Genomic DNA, 14,990 nt, shown 5'->3' on the forward strand with positions numbered 1-14,990 from the left:
CATTTATTATTTGTTTATTTATAATATATGTCTATAGTCATTTATTAATTTTGTAATTTATTTTTTCAAATAGGTTCAAAACGGTTCACCCGATAAAAAAACATTAATATGCATTTTCTCTCAAAAGTTTTCTATCTATAAAATATTTAACTATAATATATCTTCTTAGTAGTTGTTTATAAAATTCAATCACAACTAAATAATTTGTTTTCGCTTCTTGTGTAAATTTGGATATATATTATAATTATATGTCGTTTTAAAATGTTTTGGTTTTTGAAAACCGAATTATAAAAACCGATCCAACTGAATTGTAATCGGATCGGATCATATCGGATTTGAATTTAGTTTGGACTATTTGGATCTATGTTTTGAAAACCGAAATCAATTTGGAGTCACTTGATTGGATCAGATCAATCCGATCCATCCAAACGAACACCCATACTCAAGCGAATGGTGTTAAATGTCTTTACAAGGTCTAAAGACGTATCTCTACCACAAGACTTTCCTTTTGCACTATTTCAAGTTATCCGTCTGATGTAACATGAATGTATTTATGAGAATCCTTTGTTCGTTGTTCTATATTAGGGTTATTTGCCTATGGAATTTGCTACATACTACTTCTATAACAAATTAGCCACTAGGCATGAGCATGGTTTTAAAACCAGCCTGAACCGAACCGGAATCGAAACAACTGGAACTTTGAAACAAAAATGAAGAACATGAACCAAACTACTATGGATTAAACTGATTTTCGTGTTGGTTTTTTGTTTCAAGGTCATGTTTATTAATATGCCATGCATAGTAGCGATGTCGAGTATTTGGAAACATTTTTTTACTGTATTATCTATAGCTTTATCTTGATCGGTTATTATTGCGTATCGGTATTTGTTAAACACGCACTTTAAAAATTGTTCAAATAACAACTGGAAAGTTTCTTCCTTTTCATTTTCCAACAATGCACCACCAAAAAGTATGAATCGATCATTGATGGTTTACTCCAACAAATGGAGAAAATGACATCTTAAATTTGTTCATCTTGTACGTAACACCAAATACATCTCTAAATTTTGTATATGCATTGCTTGATCTTCCATCAATCCAAAAAAACATTTCGAGGAGACCTGTCCATAAATAAAGCTACAACAAAATACTGATTAACATCAACTAATGGTTTATCTTGGAAATGTTTAATAAGCCCATAAAACTCTTTACTTTTATATTGTCTTTGTTCCTTAGATAAGATATCCACACATTGCTTTAAAGTAGCATCAATTTTAATAGGGAGCTTTCATTGCATTTGCAACTTTTTTGATTTGAGAAGACTTTAAACCTAATTGATCAAGTTCCACCAAAAGAAATTTACACGACAATGAGCGGTGAAACTTTACATAAAAGCGATGCTTCATTACTTTTGTAGGTGTAATACTCAAATCATGATTACGAGTATCATTAAACATGTCTACAAACAATTTCCCATGTTTCCCTCTTGAAATTTGAAGCATTTCTTTATATCCGATCCTTAATTCTCTACGTCGTTTCTTTGCATTTCTATATAAACTATTAGCATTCGATCTTTTGAACCATTGTTTGTTGCAAACATACATCTTACGGTATGATATCCACACATTGCTTTGAAATAGCATCAATTTTTAATAGGGAGCTTTCATTGCATTTGCAACCTTTTTGATTTGAGAAGACTTTAAACCTAATTGATCAAGTTCCACCAAAAGAGATTTACACGACAATGAGCGGTGAAACTTTACATAAAAGAGATGCTTCATTACTTTTGTCGGTGTAATACTCAAATCATGATTACGAGTATCGTTAAACATGTCTACAAACCATTTCCCATGCTTCCCTCTTGAAATTCAAAGCATTTCTTTATATCCGGTCCTTAATTCTCTACGTCGTTTCTTTGCATTTCTATATAAACTATTAGCATTCGATCTTTTGAACCATTGTTTGTTGCAAACATACATCTTACGGTAAGCCTCGTTTGTGGTCTTATGTTTATAAGCCTAATGAATACGTATACCCAACACATGTAAAAAATCATATTCATTATAAAACGTATATACGCATCATGAGGTGTATCAAAAATCTTTCCCATGATACTTTCATTTCCATCACTGCCAAGATTCACATCAACATAATTTGTTCTTTTCACATTATGATGTTGATTTCTAATAACTATTGGCATCAATATCTTCAACCATATGTATTTTAGTTGCCTCACCTGGTACTTGAATTTCAATATTCATAATGAATGACATGTAGCACATATACATACATAAAATGAAATATTTTAACATTTGTGTAAAGCTACCAAATAGTAATTGTAAAGCTACCAAATAGAGTTTAATTTCTCTGAATTAGTTTGTGGGTTTTTTAGGATAATACATTTATTGCACCTGACACATCCAAATGTATACATGTTGCAATTTTTTCTTAAAGTATATAGTATACTTTGATAAGACATAATTAAACACTTGCTATTCTATGAGCACTTCGTATATGACCTTAAATAATACGTACACTTTTAAGAAATTTCTATTATTAAGTTGATCTTATGCAACTACAAATGCTAGTATAATTAACTCTTAACTAGTTTGTGAGGCTTTTGGGATAATGCATTTATTACACCTGACACATCCCACATGTATATGTGGTGCAGTTTTTTTCTTCAAGTATACACTTTGATTAGGCATATAATTAAACACTTTCTACTTCATTAGCATTTCGTATACCTTAAATCATATCTATGCTTTTAAGGAATTTCTATTATTAAGTTGATTTTATGCAACTACAAATGCCAGTATAATCAACTCTTCTAGGAAGAAAAAAAGAGAACTCGTTAAGAGTTGATTATACTGGCATTTGTAGTTGCATAAGATCAACTTAATAATATAAATTCCTTAAAAGCGTATGTATAATTTAAGGTATACAAAGTGCTAATAGAGTAGCAAGTGTTTAATTATGCCTTATCAAAGTATATACTTTAAGAAAAAATTGCACCACATATATATGGGATGTGTCAAGTGCGATAAATGTATTATCCCAAAAGCCCCACAAAACTAGTTAAGAGTTAATTATACTAGCATTTGTAGTTGCATAAGATCAACTTAATAATAGAATTTTTTAAAAGCGTATGTATTATTTAAGGGCATATACGCAGTGCTAATAGAGTAGCAAGTGTTTAATTATGTCTTATCAAATTATACTATATACTTTAAGAAAAAATTACAATATGTATACATTTGGATGTGTCAGGTGCAATAAATGTATTATCCTAAAAAACCCACAAACTAATTCAGAGAAATTAAACTCTATTTGACAACTTTACAATTACTATTTGGTAGCTTTACACAAATGTTAAATATTTCATTTTATGTATGTATATGTGCTACATGTCATTCATTATGAATATTGAAATTCAAGTACCAGGTGAGGCAACTAAAATACATATGGTTGAAGATATTGATGCAAATAGTTATCAGAAATCAACATCATAATGTGAAAAAACAAATGGTGCTTATGTGAATCGTGGCAGTGATGAAGATGAAAGTATCATGAGAAAGATTTTTGATACACCTCATTATGCGTATACGTTTTATAATCACTATGTTTTTTTTACATGAGTTTGGTATACGTATTCATTGGGCCTATAAAAATAAGACCACAAACGAGGCTTACCGTAAGATGTATGTTTGCAACAAACAAGGGTTCAAAAGATCGAAGGCCAATAGTTTATGTGGAAATGCAAAAAAACGGCGTAATGAATTAAGGACCGGATGTAAAACAATGCTTTGAATTTCAAAAGGGAAAGATGGAAAATGGTTTGTGGACGTGTGTTAACGATACTCGCAATCATGATTTGAGTATTACACTGGTAAAAGTAATGATGCATCGTTCTTATGGAAAGTTTATCACTCATTGACATGTAAATCTCTTATGGTGGAACTTGGTCAATCACTCATTGACATGTAAAGCCTTCTCGAATCAAGATAAGCTGTAAATGTAATGAAAATTCCCTATGAAATTGATGTTACTTCAAAGCAATGTGTTGATATCTTATGTGAGGATGAAGACAATATAAAGGTAAGGAGTTTTATTGTCTATCAAACATTTCCAAGATAAATCATTACTTAATGTTAATCAACATTTTGTTGTGGATTTATTTGCGGACAGGTCTCCTCAAAATATTTTTTGGGCCGATGGAAGATCAAGAGATGCATATACTAAATTTGGAGATGTATTTGATGTTGTGTACATGACGAACAAGTTTAAGATTTCATTTTCTCCATTTGTTGGAGTGAACCATCATGGCCGGTTCATGCTTTTTTTGGTGCATTGCTGGAAAATGAAAAGGAAGAAACTTTCCAATGGTTATTTGAGCACTTTTTAAAGTGCATGTTCAACAAATACCCGTCCACAATAATAACCCATCAAGATAAAACTATAAGTAATACAATAAAAAAATGTTTTCAAATACTTGAAAATGCATCACAAATTTCTCGTACGAGAATTTGTTAAGTAGACATGATACCTCAAATGTATATTTGGGATCTTGTTACTAATACACAAGGGCGTCCAAAAAAATGCAAGCATGATTAAGTATGCTTTAGAGTTGGCGAAGAAAAAGAGAACTTTGCTCTCACTGCAAGGGATTAGGTCATTATGCCACTGGTTGTCCAAGTAAAAAGGTAATTTGTAGTTTTTATTTTTTAATGCTTCATGGTTCTTAGGCAAAGGAGGCTTTACAAGACAAACAATGATGTTATGCGAGTCCTAATGTGTATGTTATGATGTGGCTTATTTGTTGGTTTCAATACAATAAAAAGGGTGGAGAATCGTTGTTGTGTTTAAGATTTTTTTTTTCTTATTAATGTATTACTTCAAGTTTTTTTTTCTTTTTACAACACCTAATTTTTTTGAACGACTTAACATCCTACTTTCATGTTTTTCTTCTTATTAATGCATTTAATCCTTAAAAGTTTACTCGGTATGTTTTAGTAAGAACATATCAATGTCCGGGTGTACTCTATGTCCATTATTGTTACATTTTTTAAAATAATGAAACCATCCGGGTAATTTAATCATTTTTCTTATAACAATATAACATAATCTTAGGGAACTTGACCACCAGTTAAAGATTTAACCTCGAGTCTAGAGTGGCGATGCCATATGCATATTATGTCTAATCCCAGACATGCTATTATGTGTCTGGACCCGCACTTGAAAAACTCATCTTGAATCAGATGTTATGAAACAAAAAACCTTGAAAAAACTATATTTTATAGAAAAAACGAAGTAGGATGCTATAATAAGAAAAAAGTATAATTCATTAACAAGAAATAAATGTCAATGGACATGCAAATTGCAACAATAATTGAATTAAATCGTTTAAAAATCGGGATGCTCTGTTACTACTTCATTAATATTTGTCTATAACACAACATAAACCACAGAGAAAATTTTGGTCAAGAGTTAGAGAATATGAAAAAGAATACTTCATTAATATTTGTCTATACCACAGCAAAAACTACAGAGAAAATTAAAATTCTGATCAAGAGTTATAGAATATGAAAAAGAATACTATCTAAAAATTGCTAAAATGATCACTTAATTACATTTTATCAAATTTTCATTAGGTGTGTATCATGGTGCTTCACGAGTGTTGTTTATCATTTTTGTTAACCGCTATGGAGACTGATTTGCACCAACTTCCATGGTTTAAGGAATCTTTTCTTTGCCTAAATAAGACACCAGATGATCACCAGGATATTGAGTGCCACATGTCTTTTTGTCAATAATAATCAAAGCCTGCCCTTATAGAACTTTTATTGTTACCCTTTTATGGATTCCATAGCAAATGACTCTGTATGAAGTATCCAAGCAGAAAAAATGAAAATTTCTTAGTTAATTTAATCATCATATGCAAAAAAAACCTTCTATAAACTTACAGTATGATCTAAGGATTCAACTTTCAGGCAAGCAATCCTATGAAGCCACATAAAGTTAGCATGATAACAAGCCTTACTTTTATGACTTAATCAACTTACACAAAAAATTCTACAAGTTTTACAGGATGTTCCAAAATTTGTTGTCGTCAACAACCCATACCCCCATATATAATAAAAGTGATAATAAACATCACATTTAGAACCTAGTTAAAATATGGAAAACTAGACTGCAAGCCAAAGCAAATTGAGGCATCTTGTTGTCTATAATCCTAATTCATTCCTAATATCTATCACTGAACCACCAAGGGGGACATAAGATTGTCCTTGTTCGTCTATATTTCAATTATTTCTTGATTAAAAAGAGGTTAAATATGGGTTTAATATCTTACCAATGATCATATACTACTAGCAGCAAGTAAAAGTAATTGTGATACCCTTTATGTAAATCCAAACCAGGTGTATAATGTGGTGTTGCGGGCTATATTTAATGTGGTGTTGTGGGCTATATTGGTACATCATGATTCATGACAATAATTGACATAGATATGTGCTACTACAAAATTGTCATGGAATGAAGTTTCTCTTGGACATTTCGTCGAATAACTTTAGGGCATTCCCAAAATTATCAACTTTACTGTAGCTGGTCAACGAAGAAATCCAAATTACATGAATTTGCATCAAACTCCATTTGAAAGAAAAAAATGTTGTACTATTTTCATCATAGACATATCATTAGGAAATATGTACCCCGACAAGAGCATTAATCCATTTTGCAATTTTGTCATGAACTTTCTTGTGGGGGATATTTCGGACCTAATTGAACTTTGAGAAAAGTTCTTGAGTGTGGTTTATTTTGGCCAACCATGACATACGATTGTTACTTGTTTTGTAAAAGTTGTGAACGGTGCCAAAGTACGGAGAATATTTCTCAAAAGAATGAAATGCCACAAAACTCAATCCTTGTTTGTGAAAATTTTGATGTATGAGGGATTGATTTTATAGACCCATTTCCTATCTAATTTGGCAACATTTACATCTATGTCTTGGTTGATTATGTTTCTAGATGGGTTGAGGCCAAAGCCAAAAGATTGGATGATGCCAAAACGGTTATCAAGTTTTTAAAGTCTAATATATTTGTGAGATTTGATATGCCTAGGGCCTTGATTAGTGATCGAGGGATGCATTTTTGCAACAAGATGATGGAGGCTTTACTAAAGAAGTACAACGTGACCCATCATGTCTCTACCGCCTATCACCCTCAAACGAATTGGAAAGCAGAGATTTCATATCGGGAAGTCAAGTCCATCATTGAGAAAATAGTGAATCCTACAAGAAAGGATTGGAGTTTAAGGCTTGATGATACCTGTTAGGCTTACCGGACTGCTTACAAGACCTCGATAGGCATCTCTCCATTTAGATTGGTTTTTGGAAAGTTATGTCATCTTCCTGTAGAATTTGAGCACCAGACATTTTGGGCGGTCAAACAATGCAATTTCAACATTGAAGAAGCGGGAGACATAGGAAGCTCCAACTTCAAGAGTTGGAAGAATTGAGAAACGGCTCCTATGAGAACTCGAGAATTTACAAAGAGAAAATGAAGAACTTCCATGACAAGTCCATGGCTTGGAATCATTTTGAGCCGGGACATAAGGTCCTACTCTACCATTCGTGATTGAAGCTATTTCCGAGCAAACTAAGATCAAGATGGATAGGGCCTTTCATTGTGATAAAAGTTTTTGAGCATGGAGCGTGAAGATTTAAAGCAAAGAAACGGGACAAATATTCAAGGTCAGTGGACATCGGTTGAAGCCCTTCTATGAAGGTTTCAACGCAAATATCCTAGACAACATCTATTTGGATGTCCTGTGATATTAAAGCTAAAGTTGGAAGCCGCATCACCAAAGACGTGAAAGAAGGTAATTTTCGGAAAGCATTGAGCTTTTGTGTTTTTTTTAATATGAAATAAAATGATTGTTGAAAATTTTTAAAAATTTAAAAGTGTTTGTTTTTGAAAAATCAAGTTTTTCCCATGTTCGGGGTCCCATTTTTGTTGAAAATTTCAAACTGGGACTCGTTGGGATTCATCCCGGGATTATAAATTTTTTTGGAATATCCAATTTTATGTTTTATGTCTTTAGCTCATGAAGTCGCGCCTAGATTTTTTCGTAAAGTCGCATGAAGCAAACTTGTCGGTTGCAAAGAAGGAACCAATCAGCTTGTCGAGTTTGCGTCAAAATCAATGAGGTCGTGCCTCGTTTTTACCTTGAACCCGCATAGAGAAAGCAGGTACATCGAGAGTTGAGCGACTCCAAATTCACGTGGTCGTGCAGGAAGACAAGCCATAATAGTCGTTCCTGCGTATCGCTTCACGAGATCGTGCAGAGCTTAACGTGCCCGTGTCGACCAATGTTTGACTATTCTTTAACTGTTTGACCTTTGTTGACTACGTTTGAGTGCATACTTCTTAGCGACTGATCCACCTTTCCCCTTTGAAGATGCAGCGGAACCTACCCTCCACCTCCACTCTCTCTCATTGCAACACCCACTATCACTAACCTTCATCGAAAAAAGCGATTTTACGGAGTTCTACCAGTCGGATTTCCACAAAACCAGCTAATCTTCTCCTTTTCTTTTCCTTTACAAACCCCACTAAAAAAATCCCTCGATGTGTAACCGAAGCTGTCATTGCCACCCACCCCCTTCATTGCCTTCTCGGCCACCTCTGACTGCCATTGCGACTTCTGAAACTGGAGTTGTGCTCTACTCACCTTCCTCTACGAGCCTCACTGAAACGTTTTCCGAAAACTCATCGAATTTTTTTTAACGAAAAAAGAACCGCCACCAAAAATCTCAACTTTCATCAAAGAACTCATTGTATTGCACCTTTAAGCAAGACCCGAGCTTAGGGTTGTAGATTTCAGAGCATTTTCAGATTCTGAGAGATCGACCATTTCCCGATTTCAAAATTCTGAATTCGAGCTAACAATGGAGTTGGTACATTCATTCCTTTTTTATGCTCTTATTTTGGAAATGAATTTATTTGTTAAAGCTTAGGAATTCGGATGATCTTGTCTATTGCATGGGTGGTTTATGGTTGTTTGTCTTAGATCTTGGTTGGCTTAAATCTTTTGTAAAAACTCTTTCCACATGTCGACATTACGCAAGCGCCCCACACCTAACATGAAAAAAGGATCGGGAAAGGAACCTAGTGGCCCAAAATTCTCTAACAAGAAACATCGTGAAGCCTATCAAACCCTTTTAGAAAGAAAAATCAAACCATCAAGATTCATTTGTCATGATACATTTTTGTCATTAAGGGTGTTAAATGGTGTCACTGCTTTATTTGAAAACATTGGTCGGAGAAACTTCCTATTTCTCTATGCCAAGAACTTTGAGCACCTTACTCGTGAGTTCCTTGCTTCCATGAGTCATGACAACGGTGAGAAATAGCCCAATTTCATATTCTTAGCCGGTCATTCAATGTCTCTTTTGAAACGTGAACACCATTATGAGAACTCCAAGGTAAGGTACTCACTTTTAAACCATGCCATACCCGAGCGAGTTTAAAAAGGATATTTTTTGGGATCAAATCAAACATGAGACATCTTTCATATTAGGCTGAGATCGAGTCAACCGTATTATTCATCCTTGCCTTCGGCTCGCTTATCGCATTTTGTTTTGCTTAATCTTTGCCCGATGAGAAGTCAGCCAAATTACTAAAACTGAGCTCTTTTTCCTTTGGTGCATGATAAGGGAGGATGACCCCCGCCTCAAATTCTCATCCTATTTTTTCCAAAAATGCTTCGAGACCAGGGCACGACCTTCCGGTGACATCTACGGTGGTATAATCACCATTATAGCAAACAGTATCAATCGTGGCATTACTTCACCCTACTCTCCGCTTAGAGGCTCTAGTTTGTTGGACATATCCTATTTAACCAAGATGTGTCAAATCAGTCTACATTCCCCAAACCACTACTATTGGGCCACCACCACATCTAAAACACAGTGTGCTTCCAGAGCCTATAATGAATGCTTTCGACATTCACGATAGTGACTCATGAATACTCGCTTGTGACACGGCTTACAATTAGCCCATCCCCGATTCTGATTCCGATTCTGATGACGAACACATATCTATGGACGCCGAACCTTCGTCCTCCTAGCTTCAACAAAATTTTACCCCTGATTTTATTGAAAACTTCAATAAATTTTTCCTTCAAAACCGGCAAATGTGGGACTGCATAATAGGGAGGGAAATTTTGATCAACACCCCCTTCTCCTCCCGATCCTCCGATCTAGGTTATTTATGCCCTTACCTTGAGCATTGAGGACACTGCTTATTCTTAAGCTTGGGGTGGGGTATTCCCTTTTCTTTTTTACTTTTCATGCATTTTTAGTTAGGTTGGATATTAGTCTTTAGCGGAATTGCATTCATTTTTTTTATAAAATTCCAAAAAGATTTTATTTTCTTCTTTTCCACATTTTACTTTAGCATAACATTTAGTTTAGGTTCATTCTTATGCATTTTTGTTATCTATCTTCTTCTCACCCCTTGGATGCCATGGAACGGGGTCATACTTATTGTATCATTATCTTACACATTGAACTGGGGCCCATTAGGCCGCAGTTTGAGACTTCATACTTTTGATCAACTGCATGTGCTTAAAGGGGTAAGTGATCATTGTTAGGTCAGTTTTCATAAAGAATTATGCATGTAATACTAACAATTGTATGATATCAGGTCTCTTTACATTTAAACATTTTCCTTATTTGTTGAAAATCAAAAGTTAGAAAAGGAGCCTACAACTCTATGCTCCATACATTGGTCATTTTCACACTTAAACCATTCGGATTATTATCTTTCGGTTCAACATACATACTCTTGGAACCAAATTTCGAGTCGCGGATTTTCGGTAATTTTTTTTGCTATGTTACAAAATTACCTTCAAGCATTATTCTATAACAAAAAACATTCAAATCAGAAAAGAGAAGCTTAAATAAACAATTTTAATATGCAATTATTTTAGATAGGTGAACAGTTAATTATTGAATAAGTTTTCTTACATTTTGGTCACCTGACGATTGATATTCATGTATATAGGTAGGTTTTATTGTATATAGATTGATTTGTATTTTCCGCAAATTTGGTGATGCTAGGGAGTCTATCGAGTTGGATGCTATGGAAATTTCGATCCAACACTAAGTGAATTGATTCCTACAACGGTGTCGAGCGATGAAACCTAATCACACATGAGAGCAACCGTCAGACGTGAGATCATACAACTTTCGTGATAAGAGTGTACACTTAAAAGAGCTCCAAATGGGCTTATCCATCTGCTTTCTTCATACTATAGAGTTGTTTCATTGTAAGCATGTTCCACTGTGTCTATGATTGACCTTCCCTCCTTACTTACCTGAAGGAGTGGTAATGGGTTGTGGTTTATTGTTCCGATCTCAACCGGATGGAAAATTCTTGGGATAACAACAAAATAAACTCATATCATGTTGACTAACATTGACCAGGTTCTGTGGTTCTAACCCTTCTTTTTCTTTTTAGTTTAGTTCATCCTGAGCTTATTTTAGTCTTGTCTTACTTGAGGACAAGTAAGGTTCAAGCTTGGGGTGATTTGATAGTTTCATTTTATTTACTTCATTTATACTTTATTTTAGTATATTTTATTTTACTTTTATTTAGCCTGCATACATATTTTTCCTTTTTATTATTTTATATCTATATCAGATATTTTCTAGTTTTTGAGCTTTATCCCAGATATTTGGAGAAATGGAGCAGAGTGTGGAGGGAGATTCGGAAGACAAATAGAGTTTGAGAGGATGATCGAGATTGTTGGGGCTTATCAAAGAGAGTTGGATTGAAGATTAATGTCATTGAATGTTACTTTTAATATTATATGGAAGAAACTTCGGACTTGGTGTATTGGATGATGAAGTCAAATGGGTTTGATCAAGAAAAGATGGAATTTATGGGTTAAGAAATTCATGGATCTTTGGATGATATTTGGGCTATGGAGTCTTTGGACATATATTTACTTGTTTTGGGCTACTTGGTATTTCGATTAGCCCTCTTTTGGACCAGTCAAAGAAGTCAAAGCAAAAAGAAAAAGAAGACCAAAGAGGAAAGGGGGATGACCAAAGGCATTCTTGATCAACACAACTCACGTGACCACGTGAGATTTTAGACTGCAACTCACGCGGCTGTGTGACTCATGTAGGGGTATTTTCAGATTTTCATGTTTATTGGCTATTTGAAGGTAGTTTGGTGGGAGCTTTTGGGGCATTCTTAGGTCAAAATTTTGGGGACTTTCTCTGGAGTTTTTGATCTTCGAAGACACATGAAGAACAATTGAAGATTAGGATTTTTCATCTTGTTTTCTTGGATTAATGTGTGGTATTTTTAAACTCTTCTATTTGTATAAGCTTAACTATGTTAGGCTAAGTTAATATTAGTTGGCTTGGATGTAATTGCTTGAATGAATTAGTTATTTTGAAGAACACCATAAAATTGGGTTGAATATCTATGATTATGTTTTCCATAAAAACTCTTTCATGTTTATATATCTCTAGTCATGAATCTTGATATATGAATGTTATTTTTGCTGGTTAAATTATTGGCAAAGTAATGAGTCTTTAATTTAACAAGCAACAATTAGTTTAAATGTTTGTTTTCATCTCATTTAAACTAATGAAATATTTTCTCCGTAGTGGTAATGAAAGCATTGACTTTTTGGATTTGGTGACTCTTAAAACCTAATGCTAATTGATTTTCACAAAATTATATGCTTCATTAGTTTTGTGACTTCGATTTAGGAAATGTGCTATGAGCTTCTCTATCCATTTTAATACCAAAGAAGAGTTGAGGCAAGTTATGATTATAAATTGATATAGCCAAGTTAGGTTATAAAAACAACTATTGCACCTTGGTATTTGTTGGAAAATTGGTTTTACTAATTTCCAAAAATGGGGTTTCCCATTTTTGAGCAAGAATTTTGAACTCTAAATGTAATTAAAAAAAAGGACAAATGATTATATATTCGTGTTCTCCTCCGTGCTACCTTCCTTTTGATATAGTACACTTACAAAACGGATTAAAATTGAATGATAAATTACTTGTTAAAGTAAGGTAGTTGAAAGAGATTATAAAGGAGTTAATTGGTTGTTCCATCCCACATTGGTGAGAGTATGAAACAAAAATGGGTTTATAACTACAAAGACCAACTACATTTGTAATACTTACAGAACCAAGGCTCTCTCTAGCGGGCACACGCAGAGGGGGGGGGGGGGTGTAAATGCGAGCCCGTTTGGCTTTGGTTTATGGAACTTGTGTGCGAGCGCGCGTCCTAATGAACCTCCGGTCGAACAATTTTGCGATTATTTTCTTTTTGGTTTATAGTTACAAACCCGAATTAAAGGTTATTAATAAGAGATTTCAGTTTTTATCTACCAATTATCTATGCCATTTAATTGACTGTTACGTTTTTTATGTATAATGACATCAGTTATGATTTATAGTATAAATAGGGCATCTCCTTAACTACTTAGATTATATCGAATGAATTAAAAACAATCTCCTTTTTCTCTCTTGCACTTTTATTTCTTCCATCTTTTTCTGCAACCAAGGTATAATCCGGGCCAAGTGAGGATTCAGACAATCTAGAAGAATTGCTATTTACTATTGTATAATGGGAAACAAACATCCATATAGGGTGAATTTGTTTTAAGGAAACTGTGTCAAACACATGCCTCAATAACAATTTATTGTTTGTTCTTTTGTGCATATCCTAGGGTTATATTTTTCCTAAGAATCTTAAAACAACTTGTTTGTACGAAACGAGCAATTTGAAAGAAAAAAAACTGCTTCTGTCTTCTGTTGCAGTTCTTGTATTAAACAATTATTTCTTTCTTCATTTATGATTCTGTCTTTAGAAATAGTTTTCTAAGACTGTTTATGTAATTCTTCTTATGTGGATTTCCTTTTCTGCTTCTTTTTTTTCATTTTTTTTTCTAAAACAACTGTCAAGGAAACAAAATTGTCTTAAAAATTCTCAGAATCTGTTTTTTAGAAAAAGATTTTCATTTAACAGTTTTATTTATATTGATTGTGTTATAATCTTTAACTGTTTTATTTTGGTTTAACTAAAAGTATTGGTTTATATATGTGTGTTTTAACTAAAACTGTTGGTTTATATATGTGTAGTATGATTGGTGAAAGCTCCCAACCACCAAAGACTAATGGTACTCCTAATGCTCAAGGAGCTCAAATGATGAACATGCCTGTTAATCATGTGGAGAAACTAGAAGAGTTTTCTAGGCTACACTTTAAAAGATGGCACCAAAGGATGCTCTTCTACCTCACCACATTGAGTCTTGCTAGACTCTTAACCGAAGAGGCTCCGAAACTACCCGAAGGTGAAGCAAATGTGCAAGTTTGAGTGCTATTGATGCTTGGAAACAATCTGATTTCTTATGTGGGAACTATGTTCTTAATAGTCATGTTGATTCACTTTATAATGTGTATTATGTAACATAAACAACCAAAGAACTATGAGACTCATTGGACAAAAAGTAAAAAACTAAGGATGCCGGGACAAAGAAATTTGTGGTTGCCCGGTTTCTTGACTATAAAACGGTTGATAGCGAAATTGTTATGTCCTAAGTCCAAGAACTACAAGTCCTCCTACATGACATGCATGCTGAGGGTATGGGGTTTAATGAGCCTTTTTCTATTGCGTCCATGATTAAGAAGCCACCCCTAGTTGGGTTGATTTCAAGAATTACTTGAAACATAGGACAAAGGAGATATCCATCGAGGACCTTATTGTTTGCATTTGAATTGAATAGAACAATAAGATGGCTCAAAAAAGTAGCTATAACTCTATTTCCGAGAAAGCTAATGTGGTGGAGCATGGTCAAAGTTCTAGGAAGAACAAATATGGAAATGGGAAATTCCAAAAGAAAGGAAAGGGTTCAAACTTGGGAGCCAAAAGTTGAACTTTCAAGAAAAAATTT

This window comes from Lactuca serriola, chromosome 5, assembly GCF_051521515.1.
Source record: "Lactuca serriola cultivar US96UC23 chromosome 5, Lser_US96UC23_V15, whole genome shotgun sequence".
Classification (NCBI taxonomy): Eukaryota; Viridiplantae; Streptophyta; class Magnoliopsida; order Asterales; family Asteraceae; genus Lactuca; species Lactuca serriola.